Source organism: Oratosquilla oratoria, chromosome 30 (genome assembly GCF_046742065.1).
Source record: "Oratosquilla oratoria isolate Oo_2021 chromosome 30, ASM4674206v1, whole genome shotgun sequence".
NCBI classification, from domain to species: domain Eukaryota; kingdom Metazoa; phylum Arthropoda; class Malacostraca; order Stomatopoda; family Squillidae; genus Oratosquilla; species Oratosquilla oratoria.
This window is the reverse complement of record NC_134806.1, coordinates 13,711,269-13,728,768: the sequence shown is the minus strand read 5'-3', so window position 1 is coordinate 13,728,768 and position 17,500 is coordinate 13,711,269. Positions and strand designations below refer to the sequence as shown.

Sequence of the window (17,500 nt, the reverse complement as noted above, 5' to 3'; positions counted from 1 at the left end):
ATATAATACATATATGCATATCTATATATATATACATATATATATATATTATATAAATACATATATGTATATATATATATACATGCATATATATATGCATGCATATATATATATATTGTATATATATATATATATATATATATATATATATATATATATATATATGTATGTATGTGTATATATATATATTGCAAGCAATCACATCACCGTGATACAAAAATGCAAAATAACCACAGGAGAATGGAAACATTTAGACAGTAAGTACTTTCGTATATTACATCTTCAGACTAAATGACAGAGAACAGAGTTGGGTTTTAAATATAAGGGTCAGGTGGCAACCATAGGGGGGAAGGGGGGAGACCATATAATGTGAGGAGGGGGGATGACCTTACCGCTATCGACCTGACCAACACATAAGGGTCAATCTGGCGGAAAGATCTCGGTGACCATATTTATAACCCAACTCTGTTCTCTGTCATTTAGTCTGAAGATGTAATATACGAAGTACTGTCTACAAGTTTCCTTTCTCCTGTGGTTATTTTGCATATATATATATATATATATATATATATATATATATATATATATATAATGCATGTATATACATATATATATGCATATATTTACATATATACATATATATATATAATATGCATATATATACATATATATATGCATATATTTACATATATACATATATATATGCATATATATACATATATAATACATATTTATAATATATATACATATAGATGCATATATATAATATATATATATATGTATAGATGCATATATATATGTATAGATGCATATATATATGTATAGATGCATATATATATATGCATATATATATGTATATATACACATACATACATTTATATACATATATATACATACATACATATATATGTATATGCATATATATATATACATATATATATATAATATGCATATATATATATATATACATATATATATGATATACATATATATACATACTGTATATATATATGTGTGTGTGTGTGTTTACATATATATGTAGATATGTGTGTGTGTTTACATATATATGTATATATATGTGGGTGTTTATATATATATATATATTTATATATATCTATATATATATATATATATATATATATATATATATATATATATATATATATATATTTATAGGAGAGCCTCCGCTACAACACGCACCCGGAGGCTCTCCTAGAGCACGTGACATTTCGTCACTGCCCGAATACCGGGTGACCTCCCCTAGTATGATCAGCCAGTTTGAAGGCTTAGTATAAAACTTAGAACTTTCATTAGACTTATCGGATTAATTCTTATCCTATAAGATAGTACATCCCAATAGCTACTGAAGAAGGGTCTAGAACCCGAAATCGCGATCTAGCTAATATGACTACATACAGCCAAGTCATAAATTTCCTTTCTAAGGAACATAAATCTATAATAAGGTATATGGAAAATACTTATAAGAAAATTAATGCAAAACTAGCCATCACTTTTAATGATATATATATATATATATATATATATATATATATATATATATATATATATATATATATTTTGGTAGGAGGCCATGTTGTATACATGATTTCAAGAAATCTACAGCGACAATGGCGTTGTTGAGTTTATATTGGAGCTTTAATTTCTCTCGTGCAACAAGTTTATTTTTTTATTTGCTTATCTATTTTTCGTTCATATTCTATCCCACCTCTGTCTCTTTCTTTCTCTACCCTTATTCGTTTTATTTATCTACCTATTCATTAATTTACTTATTTATTTGTTGTTTTTCAATAACTTTTCCCCGTTATAACTAAAGGCATGCTATTACATATCTACGTCTGAGAGCATAGATATGAATGGCCTTGGTGGAGTCTTCGGCCGCAGTTAAATCTTTGCAGGTGTAAGCTCCTCAGTGCCGAGATAAGTCACACGAAATCTATTTGAAGATTTTTTTTTCCAGAAATTGAGAAATATGATAATAATAATGATAATAATAAATAAATAAGTAATGAATGAATAAGTAGATAAATAAATGAATAAATAGATGAATAATCTGAAATAAAGAACAATGAAAGAATAAATAATTAAACGAATTAACAAATAAACAAATAAATAAGCAAAACAATATAAATATGGGTCGATACATAAATAAACAAATGAATGACTAAATAGATAACTAAGTGAATTAATATAGACAAATATGTAACCAAAAACAAATACAAAGATAAACAGATACGTAGCCAAGAAGAAACGAGATTAAATAAAACCAAGAGCAAAACAGCTTTTTACACTTTTGCCAAACAGGACTAAGAAGTGTAAGTTTTCATCGATCATCGAGCAAGATTATCATGATGAAATCCGAGAGAACACTCCAAGTCAGGTGGGCCGGGGTGTGTGGAATTAACAGAACACACTGTCTGCTGAGGTACTCGCGTGTCACGTGTCTGAGATTTCGAAGACTAACCTTGCCAAACACCTGCGTCAAATGCTATCGATCTCGCCCACCCCCACCCCCATCCCCACCACCACCTCTCCCCCCTTTTTCCCTCACTCCTCCCTGCCCCCCCATCACCCCCACCCCCCACCACCATCACCACCACTGTGAGATTTTTTTTTTCAACGCAAATCGCCATGAGCCAGGAATAACTAGTAAGTACGACACATGTGCGCACGTACACACACACACACACACACACACACACACACACACACACACACACACACACACATATACACATATATAGTTGACGTTCAGCACTTTCTATTTTTACTTGTATATCAATGACTTGTTTTCCCTACCGCTCCCACACCTTTTCTTTCTCATATTTCTACTACTACTACTACTACTACTACTACTACTTCTACTACCACTACTACTATTACTACTACTACTACTACTATATCATATTTAATAGTGACAAAAAGAACAATAGTCATGGAACGAAATTCCCAAATGAAAATGGATATAATAATGGTAAACTATAATAGATTTAAGATAAAAGATATATTTAGTAGCTTTCGAGCAGTAATATTAACAAAATCGAAGGAAATTTCTACAACCTTTAATAATCATCATCATTCTAGTTACTAATACAATAGCTGTTCCTAGTACAACTACCATCTTCCATCTCTACAGAGCTAGAAACAAGGAGACAGACCCAATTAAATCTGACGAGGGTGACTTGATAGATTTAGAGGAAAAAATGAGCGAGGCGTTTAATAAATATTTTACCTCAATATCTTTATGGGTGGGGATGTCAGGTGGTAACGGACATGGAACTACCTAGTGCAGGGCCTATGGTCTCTTGCACTCTCCGCCATTCTTGTGTTCTTATGATCATCACCATTACTTCTACCGATTCTATTTCTTCCACCACAGTGACCATCACCATCATCACCATTACTGTTATCATCACTATCGTTACCACCATCGCTATTGTCATTACCGCAATCACTATCATCACCATCACAACCACCACTGTTACCAACATCATTATCCATCACCACCACAATACCTTTACTGTCTACTCCACCATTTCCTTCCACCTTTCCACCAGACTCACAAGGAAAGAAGCGCTGGTAAACTACAGCTCATAGCCTCTCCTCAACTCTCCTCCGCTCCCTCCTCTTTGCAGATCTCCTTTCCCCTTCTCCCCTTCACCGCACCTCTCCCCTACTTCCTATCACTCGTGTCATTGTGTTTACGCAATCCTCCTTTCCACCTCCCTTTCCTCTCCTCCCCCTCCCCCTCCATTTCCCCCTCTTTTCTCTACCTTTCATCTCCCCTCTTCCTTCTCTCCTTCTTTCCTCTCTCCATTTCCTTTCCTTTACTCTCTTCTTCTTTCCACTCCTCCTTTTCCCTCCCTTCCCTTCCCTTCCCCCCATTTCTTTAGCTTCCTCTTCTTTTATTTCCTTTCCCCTCTCTTTACTTTCCTCTTTTCTTCTTTCCTTTCCTCGCTTCCTCCCCTTCCTTTACTTTCCACCCCCCTATCTCCCCTCATCCCCCCCCGTCCTCCACTTACTTCTCCTTTCTCTCCCCGTCTCTTCCGGGCCAATTCCCTTTTCCCTTTTTCGGGGACTTGAGGCTAAACGGAGCGTAGTACGCAGCAGGAAGACGATGCATGTTCAAAGGGGTTCTTCATCAAACCTCTCTGTTCACATCATCGAGTACACTAAAATAAGCGTGGTAAAATGGTAGCGGACTAGAGGACCTGGGCTCGAGGTTCCGTGACAGACAGACAGACAGACCGACAGACAGACAGACACACACACACACATATATATATATATATATATATATATATATATATATATATATAATATATATATATATATATATATAATATATATATATATATAATATATATATATATATATATATATATATATATATATATACATACATACACATATAAAATGTCGACATAATGCCCTCCCCTTTTTCTGCCTAACTCCTTTTCTACCTCTCTCCTCCGCAATCTCAGAACCTCCTTCTCTTTCTCCAACACACGAGAGCAAGTGGATTTTTAACTTAGTCCATTGATGTCGGCAGGTAATTTTCTCCAGCTGGACTGAGACCCACGTTCTGGATAGAAGAGTTTGTGCTTTATCAACACAAATGTTCGAGACTAAATCTGTCAACCGATTTAATCCTGAGTCTCCAGTCGACTGAATGAAGTCCTCTAGCCGAAGACAGCATTAGTGAGATTGAAGTCACTGTCGAGGTGGCGGAGGTGGTGGCGGGGGTGGTGGTGGGGGTGGTGGCGGAGGTGGTGGTGGGGGTGGTGGCGGAGGTGGTGGTGGGGGTGGGTTGTTGGTGGTGGATAGGTTTCAAGCACGGTTCTAAAACAGCAATCCATTTGGACCTGTGGACTATGGAAGTCGTCCCTTCCCTTCAATCTTTTACCTGACCAAACCATTACCCCTTCCCCCTTCACTTTCTCTTATCCGCCATCCTTGCCTTTGGTATCTCTGTGTTTACTGCCTTCCCCTCCCACTCTCACGTTTCACTTTGGTTCCTACTCTTTTTCCTCCTCCTTCTCCTCGTTCTCCTCCTCTCTTTAGAGCGTCCCCTTTTAGCTCCTCCTATCTTTTCCTACTCCTCTCTCTCCTCTTCCTACTCAACCTAACAGTTCTTCCTCTCAACTCCTCAACACCTCCCTAGCAGTTCCTCTTCCTCTCCTTTTTTTTTTTACTCTTTTCTCTTCCTCCCACTCAACCTCCCACTTCTCTCCGTTCTCCTCCTCCTCTCTTCTTCCACTCAGACTTTAGCACTACACTAGCACTACACACGTAGTGAGTCAGTCCGTGTATTTGTTGTACATGTCAGTTGTTACCAGAGCTCTTGTATGCCTAAGTACGGCCCCGGGGCAAAGTTCTCAGTGATTAAAAAAAAAAAAAAAAAAAAAAAAAAGGATGCCCCCCCTCCCCCATCACCCCTTCCCACCTCCAATATCCTTTACTGCCTATTTCATATATTGGCTTACGAAATAAACATATTTTAACATTTGTATTTTTAATGTCCCTATTGCAGAAAGGATAAGGGGAAAATATTTTATATTTTCTTGATCCTAATGCAAAGCTCGTCGATTATGGTAATATATTCAGGGCTTATTTGATCTTTTCTTATTATCATCAGTTTGTCAGCGTTGTGGGCGGCAAGTCCAGGCTAGAATTGCCGCCACCCTAATTAGTCCCGCACCCGGGCATATGCACCCCCCCCCTCCCATCTAAGGGCTCTGGGTGTTACTACAGGGTCATCATATATTCTTCATTCCCCTTCCGCGCGCACCATCGTCTCTCTGCAGCAGCGTTTCTCAACCAGGGTTCCCCGGGACCCTAAGAGGGGGTTTATACGGTCTAACGGTTCGTCGAACGCGGTTCGACAGACACGTGATGTGTGAACGTGTGAACGGGGTATTTGGTTGTTGAACCGCGTTCGACGAACCGTTCGATCGTTGAAACCCTCTCTTAGGTTCCGCAAAAGGTCCCTAAGGGTTCCGCGAGAACAAGTGAGATAAGCTAATGCACTCTTGATTTTTAATTTAATTTCATATACGTAATGTGATGAAACATGCACGACATATTCTTGGTTATTGTAATAATGTAATATAGACATCATCCTATTTAACCTATTATTACGATGAAAATGAAATGAGAAAGATATGATATATGTATTTTTTTTTTTTTTCGCAGGGGTTCCTTGAGACATGAAATTTATTTTAAAGGTTACACAAGGGTAAAAATGTTGAGAAACGCTGCTCTACAGGCAGTATCGAAGACGTCGTCACCACAGTTTGGAACTATAACTAACTACACGTTTCTTATATTACGTTGGTTGTAACAGCCACAGTAGCGCCAATATGCTTCCAATGTAGTTGTATTTAGTACACAGGATAAGTATGATTCATAAATCAAATTTGGTTTGTTTAAACTTGTTGAAGCTGCTTTGTAAATGACAGATTTTATTAAATTTTACTTATGGACAACTGCTGTAACTAAATTAGTATGTACAAATTAATGGTAGGTGTACAAAGTTATGATAACACCAGCCAACCAGCGTCAATTGTTGCCGTTTCTACCTTTGGTGGACAGGTTAAATTCGAATTCTAAATAAAACTGCAACTGATTAATCCTCCCCTTTTTTTTTTGAAAATTGTTCTGTAAATGTCAAATCTTTTTTAAGCCGCAGTTGTGGCAAGCTGCATTCGTCGATCATTTCAATCGCGTGACAAACGAACGCAAGCTAAATGAATATAGATGTGATAAACTAATTTCAATCTGAAAATGCCACATGCTGAATCACGCACTCATTTTTTTTTTTTTTTTGTCGCTTGTGTCGGTAGATATAAAAGTCGTTGGGTTTGTGCTTTGTACTTGGTTGTTATAGAAACTCAACCCTGCACTTGGCCGGCAGTCGTTGTATATACATATACATGAGCATACGATAACATCGTATTAACATCAAATCCTGTTTTAACAATGTACCAAACCTCAACAGTACTTACATACAAACCAGCTATACTAGAATACAATACACGTACACAGAGGGTGATTTTTTCTACACATGTATACAATCCCATGTGAAAGATTCTAGGAACATGGGATGTCAATGAAGGCCAAAATATCATGATAGGATGTAATGACAGTGGAAGACAAAAGATCACGATGGGATGTAATTATAATGGAGGAAAAAATATCACGGTAGGATATAATGTCACTGGAGGACAAAATATAACTTTAGAAAGGGATGCCGGACATAATGTCTCTGAACGACGGGAGGCCGGCGTGAATCACGGTGACGTAGGGGGACAAAATGTACAAAAGAGATCGGATGACCGTGATCGACCAGATGTCCGTGATGGGGGAAATGTTAATTTTGATAGGAGAAATGTTAATGAGGCATTGGACGTCAATGAAGGACCAAATAATAATATAGAGCAAGGTATAAATGAAAAACAAAATGATAATGTAATATATGATATTGAAATTCAAAATGTGTCAAAAAGAAATAATCACGAGTTTCTTAAAACCATGTACTTTAATGCTCGTAGTATTAGAAACAAATTTCAAGAAATACAGGCGTATGTCAAAAGCGAAAATCTCGATATGATAGGAATAACTGAGACATGGTTAAATGGTACAGAGTTCGAAGCTGAATTTAATATTGCGGGATTTAAACACTTTCATCAGGATAGAAACCACAAGAAAGGTGGGGGTGTTCTATTGTACGTTAAAAACAATGTTCATGCTTGTGTTTTAGAGAAAGTGAAACAGGATGCATATGATAGTTTGTGGGTTGAGTTAACCCAAACAAATGGACAAAAAATTAATATAGGTGTAATATATAGGCCAAAGACATTATCATTAGCAGACGACAAACTGTTATTTCAAGAACTGTCTAGTTTCTGCGACCGGGATTTATTGATAATGGGCGATTTCAATTTTACTGACATTGATTGGATGACCCTTGAACATGGCCATATAGGTAGTCGCTTGTTTGATTTTCTTGGTGACAATTACTTAATTCAGCATGTAAAAGAGCCCACAAGATATGGAAACTTACTCGATCTTTTGATCACTAGCCGCGAAAGCATGGTAACTGATGTAGAAGTCGGTGAATCTGTTGCAAATAGCGATCACAACCTAGTTAGATTCAAACTCCTAAACAATTTTAGAATAGATACTTGTGTTTCTAAAATACCCGATTTCAGTAAAGCTCAGTTCATAGAACTACGACAGGAGCTTCAGCTTACAGATTGGGAGGCAAAATTAAACGAAAGACCTGTAGATCAGATGTGGGAAATATTTCAAAATACGCTCACTAAGATGATTCAAACTTACATTCCTTTTAAGGACAGACGTCCCCCAAATCAGGCTCGCCCAAAGTGGCTCGACAAAGAAACTGAAAAAAAGTATTGCTAAAAAGAGACAGGCTTATAAGAATTATAAGTACTCGGGTGTATCTAATGACTATGAAAGTTATGTATCAATACAGAGAGATTTAAAAAAGACAATAAGAAAAAGAAAACGACAATACGAAATGAACATCGCTGAGAAATCCAAAGAGAATCCCAAAGAATTCTATAGTTACATTAGAGATAAAAAGGTTGTTAGGAATCACATTGGTCCACTATTATCTGCTGACGGTCAATTTGAATATTCAAATGAAGGAATGTGTAATATCTTAAACAATTATTTTAGCTCGATATTCGTAAACGAAACACCTCAAGGTGAATTCTAATCTTAAAGGAAATGAAAAATGAGATTGTTGTTCCATTAGAAATTATTTTCAAGAAATCCATCATATCCGGAGATGTCCCAAGAGAATGGAAGCTAGCTAACGTTACTCCCATATTCAAAAAAGGTGACAAAAAGAAACCAAATAACTATAGGCCTATAAGTTTGACTTCAATCGTAGGAAAAATAATGGAAACTATCATCAGAGATGCTATCGAACATCATTTAGAAAGTAACCGTTTGATAAATGATAGCCAGCATGGTTTTCAGACGGAAACGTTCTTGCGTGACTAACTTACTCGAATTCTACAACACAGTTATCTCGAATTATGACAAAAGAAACAATATAGATTTAATATATCTAGACTTTGCAAAAGCTTTTGATACCGTCCCACACGAAAGACTACTTACTAAATCAGCTTTGCATGGAATAAGTGGTAGCCTATTAGGTTGGACTAGTAATTGGTTGAATGATCGAAAACAGAGAGTTGTTTTAAATGGAAAAACTTCTGAATGGAAAAGTGTTGCAAGTGGAGTTCCTCAGGGTTCCGTTCTTGGGCCACTTCTATTCATAGTATATATAAATGATATAGACCATGGACTAAAATCTACTGTTTCCAAATTTGCTGATGATACAAAACTGTGCGGAGTGGCAAATGATCACTCAAACCAATTAGATATTCAAGAAGATTTAGATAAATTACAGCAGTGGTCTGAAAAGTGGCTAATGAAATTTAACACAAGTAAATGCAAGGTAATGCACATAGGTAAAAATAACAGTAAGTACGATTACAAGTTATTTGGAAATTCGTTAACAAAAGTGGATAGTGAAAAAGATCTCGGCGTAATTATCACTAACGACCTCAAATCATCCAAGCAGTGTATTTCAGCCTCTGAGAAAGCGAATAAGATTCTAGGACTGATTGCGCGATCTTTTGATTTCAAAAGTCCATCACTCATTAAGAAGCTATATAAATCGTTAGTTCGTCCACATTTGGAATATGCTGTTTCTGTATGGTCACCAAATCTCACTAAAGACATTGACAGATTGGAAAGAGTACAACGGCGAGCCACAAAACTGATTCCAAATATAAAAAATAAATCATACGAAAATCGACTAAAACATATGAATCTGTTTTCCCTAAAAAAGCGTAGACTCAGAGGTGACTTGATACAGGTCTTTAAAATTCTAAAGGGAATTGACAACATCAAAAGTGACAAAATTTTTACATTGAATGAGAATCAGACAAGAAACAATGGTCTCAAACTGTCCGGAAATAGATTCAATTTGGAAGTAGGTAGAAACAACTTTGCCAACCGTGTAGTTAATGAATGGAATAAACTTCCTGCACAGGTAGTGCAATGTAGTTCAGTTCAAAGCTTTAAGAATCATTTAGATAAATACCTAAGTAAGATGCTGTAATGGTTATAATTTATCTTATATTATTTGTTTTTGTTTTGTTATCATTTGTCTGTCTGATTTTTATTTATTATTAGTTATATGTCAATTTATTATTATTTACTATTTACCTGTTTGTTTATTATTTAACTATAGCTATGCATTTATTTATGTATTTTATTTGTTATTTACATTATCATAGTTTTTATTTATTATTTTATTATTAATATGATTTTTTTTTTCGCATCCGACCTAGATATGGATCAAAAGGTCTCCTGTCGGTATGCTCCGCCTTTGTAAAGTTTTGATTCATTTACTACAGACGTGTAGCGTGTTGATGACGTCACAATGGGATTTCTGACTATGCTAGGTCACGAGGAGACTAACATGATTTCCTATTTATAGCGACGTTTTTGCGTTTCGCTCTTTTTTTTTCTTTCATCTTTCACGGTAAAGTATTTACTACCTTAAGTGTATGATGCAGTGATAACGAGCCTTTTTTCAATACTGCTCCATTTTTTTCTTTATAAAAGGTTTTATGTATCGCTTTAAATGGATGCGCAGAAGAATAAATGCAACGACACATAATATGACACACACACACACACACACACACACACACACACGCACACACACACACTCTCTCTCTCTCTCTCGATAGCGCGGTTGGTAGAGTTCTCGGCTGCCACTACGGAGGTCCGGGTTCGAATCCTGCCCAAGGCTGAAATAATTTTGTTATCGCTGTGCTGCGAGTCGTTACTCCAACTCTCGTGGGCGGGGAGTTGGGTGTGTGTGTGCGTGTAAGGTCACAGTATTACCCATAGATTGGTCATATATGAGCTCTGAGCTTTCTTCCGGGAGGGAAATAGCTGTCGATCACGAGTCCAACACGTGATCCAAGACCATGGTGAATCACACACACACACACACACGCACGCACGCACACACGCACACGCACACAATTACTTTATTTTTATTGCAGTTCCTATATCTTTGTTGAAGAAATGTGGGGTAAGCTTGTGTGTCTGGTTTTATTTTATGGGTCTTTATGCAATGAACGGCCCCAAATGTTCATTCCATTGATTTGTGTAATTTCGCTTACAGCTTATGTCCACAGATTCGGACATTACGGCGCGACGGGGACATATGAACACCGGATGCAAGGAGGATGGTGGCACACTGGGGCAATTCTCGCTATCATGCTACTTGTTTTTGGTACTTCGTTTGAGTAGAAGCAACTTCAGTTAAGATTTTTTTTTTTTTTCCAAATGTCAAATTACTCTTGAATAACAAACTAAGAGAGGTTAAACCTAGAATACGAATGTTAGACACATTGTTGGGGATGTTCTTACAGAAATCTAGAAGATTGTAGCCGAAGTCGTTTCTAGTCAAACGAAGTAGCAAAAGCAAGTAGCATGCTATCGAGAAATGTCTAGTGTGCCGCCACCTTAAGCTCCGTCTTATCATTAACTACAAAACCTCCAAATCACACAAACAAATACTGAAAAAACAACAACTATCAGCCTCACATCTACCCAATCCAAAAAGTTAATGCCATTTATCAATTTGTTTGTCTTTGTAGGTGAGGTCAGCACCGAATCTCTTTGTACGACATGACGTCATGACTTTCAGAGACTGTTGTTATACAATTTCCAGAAGGATGTCACCAAGAAGCATAAGACAAAAGGAACACAAAATGGCTCTTACCAGGTCAAGACTTCTGTCGCTTCATAATAACCGAATCCGTGGACCTACTTGTATGCAGTGGATATGCATGGGCAGATAAAATTAACATCAGTAAGTCTCTCAAACACCTGGACCTTGATCTTGGCTCAAGAGACCTGGAATCTTATGCCACGTCCACACGGTCGAGCACTGTCCGCCGGGCACGAGGGCTTTGCTCGACAACGGGCAATTTCAGCGGGCAAACCATCAAACTGTCCGTTCCCGGCGCCATTTGCGGGCAGTGGATGGAGGGCTGATATCGCTGCCAAACGCACGAGGTGAGGTGCGAGCAAAGTTAGCAAACCCGCTTATTACAGACCAAAGTTACCTTACTACCATGTCCGCACCTAATACTAGTGTATAATGGTCTCGACAAGACACCGTAACATTGATTGATTTATACCGAGTTCAGGAATGTTTATGGAATGTGAAGTGTTTTGATTATCGAAATAGAGACAAACGTATTGCAGCATTGAAGCACATAGCACAGACGATAAGCAGGAGTGAGAGTCATGTGAAAAAGAAATTAGCTTTTCCTCATATTTGTCTCTTGCCTTTGTATGTATGGCTCCACTTTCGAAAGGAGAACAGAAAAGCTGTTTGTCTTCATTCTCATGTAATGGCAAAACAATTGTTCATTTTCATCCTGCAATTCACGTAGGATTGTCACTGAGCTTCCCATTAAACCACGTCTTTGTAACCACCCCCGGCACCAGACATGTCTTCCTGATTTCTTGTTTTTTCTTTTTAATGCAGGCAGCAATTATAATGCTGTAAAGTGCTACCTTCTTTCCATGTACGGCGGGAACCATGGTTATCGTACCGCACTGAACCACTCGCTCCCAACCTCTGCTTGCGGCCAACTAACCTCCAACCACCATCGTCAGCCGTGTGGACACCTTCGCGGGCAGAGTCTGCGGACTTTGCCCGGTAATGCCGCGTCCACACGGTCGAGCTGTGCCTGGCAGACTTTGCCCGCGGTGTCCACACGGCTGACGATGGTGGTTGGAGGTTAGTTGGCCGCAAGCAGAGGTTGGGAGTGAGTGGTTCGGACGATAACCATGGTTCCCGCCATACTTGGAAAGAAGGTAGCACTGTACACCATTATAATTGTTGCCTGCATTAAAAAAAAAAAAAAGAAAAAAAAAAGAAAAAAAAAATCACGGAGACATGTCTGGTGCCGGGAGTGGTTACAAAGACGTGATTTAATGGGAAGCTCAGTGACAATCCTACGTGAATTGCAGGATGAAAATGAACAATTGCAATTACATGAGAATGAACATACATAGCTTTTCTGTTCTCCTTTCGAGAGTGGAGCCATATATACAAAGGCAAGAGACAAATATGTGAAAAAGCATAGCACCGATAGCACGTCTTTTCGAGACCAGTATACACTAGTACTAGGTGCGGACATGGTGGTAAGGTAACTTCGGTCTGTACTGAGCGGGTTTACTAACTTTGCTCGCACCTCACCTCGTGCGTTTGGCAGCGATATCAGCCCTCCATCCACTGTCCGCAAATGGCGCCGGGAACGGACAGTTTGATGGTTTGCCCGCTGAAATTGCCCGTTGTCGAGCAAAGCCTCGTGCCCGGCGGACAGTGCTCGACCGTGTGGACGTGGCATAAGATTCCAGGTCTCTTGAGCCAAGATCAAGGTCCAGGCGTTTGAGAGACTTACTGATGTTAATTTGATCTGCCCATGCATATCCACTGCATACAAGTAGGTCCACGGATTCGGTTATTATGAAGCGACAGAAGTCTTGTCGAGCAAAGCCTCGTGGCCGGCGGACAGTGCTCGACCGTGTGGACGTGGCATAAGAGCAAACCGTGACCCTTGGCGACATAGGCGACACAGTATAGATTCAAACTCCTAAACAATTTTATAATAGATACTTGTCTTTCTAAAATACCCGATTTCAGTAAAGCTCAGTTCATAGGACTACGTCAGGAGCTTCAGCTTACAGATTGGTAGGCAAAATTAAACGAAAGACCTGTAGATCAGATGTGGGAAATATTTCAAAATACGCTCACTAAGATGATTCAAACTTACATTCCTTTTAAGGACAGACGTCCCCCAAATCAGGCTCGCCCAAAGTGGCTCGACAAAGAAACTGAAAAAAGTATTGCTAAAAAGAGACAGGCTTATAAGAAATATAAGTACTCGGGTGCATCTAATGACTATGAAAATTGTGTATCAATACAGAGAGATTTAAAAAAGACAATAAGGAAAAGAAAACGACAATACGAAATGAACATCGCTGATAAATCCAAAGAGAATCCCAAAGAATTCTATAGTTACATTAGAGATAAAAAGGTTGTTAGGAATCACATTGGTCCACTATTATCTGCTGACGGTCAACTTGAATATTCAAATGAAGGAATGTGTAATATCTTAAACAATTATTTTAGCACGGTATTCATAAACGAAACACCTCAAAGTGAATTCCAAACTGAAACCTGTGAAAAGTCTGGGGTAAACTTACTCACTACGGTAAATATAACAAAAGAAAAAAATTAAAAGGTGTATAGACAAACTCAAAGTTAATAAAACACCAGGGCCTGACGGTTGGCATCCAAGAATCTTAAAGGAAATGAAAAATGAGATTGTTGTTCCATTAGAAATTATTTTCAAGAAATCCATCATATCCGGAGATGTCCCAAGAAAATGGAAGCTAGCTAACGCCATTCCAATATTCAAAAAAGGTGACAAAAAGAAGCCAAATAACTATAGGCCTATAAGTTTGACTTCAATCGTAGGAAAAATAATGGAAACTATCATCAGAGATGCTATGGAACATCATTTAGAAAGTAACCGTTTGATAAATGATAGCCAGCATGGTTTCAGACGGAAACGTTCTTGCGTGACTAACTTACTCGAATTCTACAACACAGTTATCTCGAATTATGACAAAAGAAACAATATAGATTTAATATATCTAGACTTTGCAAAAGCTTTTGATACCGTCCCACACGAAAGACTACTTACTAAATTAGCTTTGCATGGAATAAGTGGTAGCCTATTAGGTTGGACTAGTAATTGGTTGAATGGTCGAAAACAGAGAGTTGTTTTAAATGGAAAAACTTCTGGATGGAAAAGTGTTGCAAGTGGAGTTCCTCAGGGTTCCGTTCTTGGACCACTTCTATTCATAGTATATATAAATGATATAGACCATGGACTAAAATCTACTGTTTCCAAATTTGCTGATGATACAAAACTGTGCGGAGTGGCAAATGATCACTCAAACCAATTAGATATTCAAGAAGATTTAGATAAATTACAGCAATGGTCTGAAAAGTGGCTAATGAAATTTAACCCAAGTAAATGCAAGGTAATGCACATAGGTAAAACTAACAGTAAGTACGATTACAAGTTATTTGGTAATTCGTTAACAAAAGTGGATAGTGAAAAAGATCTCGGCGTAATTATCACTAACGACCTCAAATCATCCAAGCAGTGTATTTCAGCCTCTGAGAAAGCGAATAAGATTCTAGGACTGATTGCGCGATCTTTTGATTTCAAAAGTCCATCACTCATTAACAAGCTATATAAATCGTTAGTTCGTCCACATTTGGAATATGCTGTTTCTGTATGGTCACCGAATCTCATTAAAGACATTGACAGACTGGAAAAAGTACAACGGCGAGCCACAAAACTGATTCCAAATATCAAAAATAAATCATACGAAAATCGACTAAAACACATGAATCTGTTTTCCCTAAAAAAGCGTACACTCAGAGGTGACTTGATACAGGTCTTTAAGATTTTAAAGGGAATTGACAACATCAAAAGTGACAAAATTTTCACATTGAATGAGAATCAGACAAGAAACAATGGTCTCAAACTGTCCGGAAATAGATTCAATTTAGAAGTAGGTAGAAACAACTTTGCCAACCGTGTAGTAAATGAATGGAATAAACTTCCTGCACAGGTAGTGCAATGTAGTTCAGTTCGAAGCTTTAAGAATCAGTTAGATAAATACCTAAGTAAGATGCTGTAATGATTATAATTTATCTTATATTATTTGTTTTTGTTTTGTTATCATTTGTCTGTCTGATTTTCATTTATAATTAGTTATATGTCAATTTATTATTATTTACTATTTACCTGTTTGTTTATTATTTAACTATACCTATGCATTTATTTATGTATTTTATTTGTTATCTACATTATTATAGTTTTTATTTATTGTTTTATTATTAATATGATTTTTTTTTCGCATCCGACCTAGATATGGATCAAAAGGTCTCCTGTCGGCATGCTCCGCCTTTGTAATCCTTTGTAAAAAGGCAGACTTCCTGTTACTGAATTGAAGCTCAGTTTGAACTTCTCTCTTAACTTGAAATTCTGAAGTAGTACGTCTAGAAATATTTCAAGTGAGAGAGAATTTCAAACTGTGCTTTAATTCAGCAACAGGAAGTCTGCCTTTGATCTGTGCTGCGTCGCCCATGTCGCCTGCGTCTCAGTTTGCTCTTAGGATCAAAAGGACAACATCATCGGAAAAGACGAGGTCAGTGACCTAAGCGTTTCTGTAATGGCGCACTGAATTGACAGAAAAAAAAAGGGATATGACTACTCTACACTTGATAGTAGGCTACTCTGTCACAGAGTCTAGTCTTCACAATGATCCATCCAGGAATCCCACGTATCCGCAATAGATCCCAGAACATCCAACGATGAACAGAATCGAACACCTTTGTTGACAAAGGATTACAAAGGATTACAAAGGCGGAGCATATCTAGGTCGGATGCGAAAAAAAAATCATATCAATAATAAAACAATAAACAAAAACCATAATAATGTAAATAACAAATAAAATACATAAATAAATGCATAGGTATAGTTAAATAATAAACAAACAGGTAAATAGTAAATAATAATAAATTGACATATAACTAATAATAAATAAAAATCAGACAGGCAAATGATAACAAAACAAAAACAAATAATATAAAATAAATCATAATCATTACAGCATCTTACTTAGGTATTTATCTAAATCGTCAGCATAAGCTTTAATTAATCACTTCGGAAACTATCGTCAACATTTCATATGAACACGAAGCGTTAGGAGTTGACTTGACGGAATTCTAAGTATTTGTAATCATTTCAGAAAAAAAACATGAAATCTTAATCAAGTGTGAGATAGTGTAAAGCTGAATATCCAGAATAAAAAATATTTCGTTTAAGATAAGAATGAAACATTTCAGATTTTTTAAAGAAATGAACAGTGAAAACATTCTTATGAAATCACTGAATTAGAAATGATCTATTTGATAGGCACAAATATTATGAACAATTGTGGACTTATACTATATACTGAACACTATATACAAGTGAATAGGGTCATAATTGAGTAAGAGGATTCTAAAAAGAAATACTTATAAATTTAAACTGAATTAGGCTTAAAATGATGAAACGTTAAAAACTTTTCCCAGGAAAAGAAAATATAAATATCTTTCATTCAAATAAACAATTTAAATAATTTGAAAATAAAACCTGTTTAGATAACCATTTAAAACAATGATTAGAATCTGCCAACCCTAATACATATACATATACATATATATACATATACATATATATATATGTATATATATATATATGTATGTATATATAT

General features: G+C 36.9%; 1 protein-coding gene across 8 annotated transcripts in view; it reads right to left on the bottom strand.

Annotated features, from left to right (window-relative positions):
• The window catches only part of LOC143041022 (octopamine receptor beta-2R-like), a 277,536-nt gene that overhangs the window by 15,848 nt on the left and 244,188 nt on the right, over positions 1 to 17,500 (bottom strand). The window contains exon 1 of one of the 8 annotated variants that reach the window (XM_076212601.1): positions 11,864 to 12,165. The exons of the other annotated variants lie outside the window; for them this stretch is intronic. The gene's annotated coding sequence lies outside the window, so the exon portion shown is untranslated. Of the gene's footprint in view, positions 1 to 11,863; positions 12,166 to 17,500 lie in introns of those variants that run through there. 8 annotated transcript variants of the gene reach the window in all.